The following is a 725-nucleotide window of genomic DNA, read 5'->3' on the forward strand; positions in this document are numbered from 1 at the left end:
CTATCTATCTATCTATCTATCTATCTATCTATCTTGAATATATATATACATGAGGTAGTAGTGGGAATAAGGGTAGTAGTTTTTTTCTTAAGAAAAAGTGGAAACACATTCTTTCGAACACAGCCGTGCACTCAAAAATGTTCCAAGTTATGCCATACAGATGGTGGCGAGGGTGCTGGACGTGGGCCCAAAATGTCATGAGTTATACTGCTGGAAAAATAAGTAAGAGTGAACTATTACGCTTTTGTTACCACTTCTGGCCATCAGTCACACATCAGTGAGTGTAAAAAGAAACTAATTTAAATCATGTCTCATTTGTATAGTAGCTGGATTGTGAACAGATAGGGCAGGTCCTTGTCAAAATTGTGTAATTACAAATGAAATAGAAGCACATGGCAGCCAGTCTCAAATGGCACTGTTTTACTGCCTCTGCTCTGACAAGCTGCCAATACCAACACTTCTCAGGTTGTAATAGTTTTACTGTTAGCATATTGAGGTTGGCAAGACAAAATGCCTCTAAAACTCTGAAAACCTAATTTTATTTTCCAAGACCTTTTTTTTTGTCCGTCCAAAGAAAGTCATAATTGCTCAACTGTTTAACTGACTTTGCCATTCATGGGAAAACTTCAAAGTGAGCCACTGACAGTGCGATGGCATTAACTTATTTCAACTTTATGATGCATTTAATATTGGATATACAATATCATTCTGTGAAATGTAATTGG

Source organism: Etheostoma spectabile, chromosome 5, assembly GCF_008692095.1.
Source record: "Etheostoma spectabile isolate EspeVRDwgs_2016 chromosome 5, UIUC_Espe_1.0, whole genome shotgun sequence".
Taxonomy (NCBI): domain Eukaryota; kingdom Metazoa; phylum Chordata; class Actinopteri; order Perciformes; family Percidae; genus Etheostoma; species Etheostoma spectabile.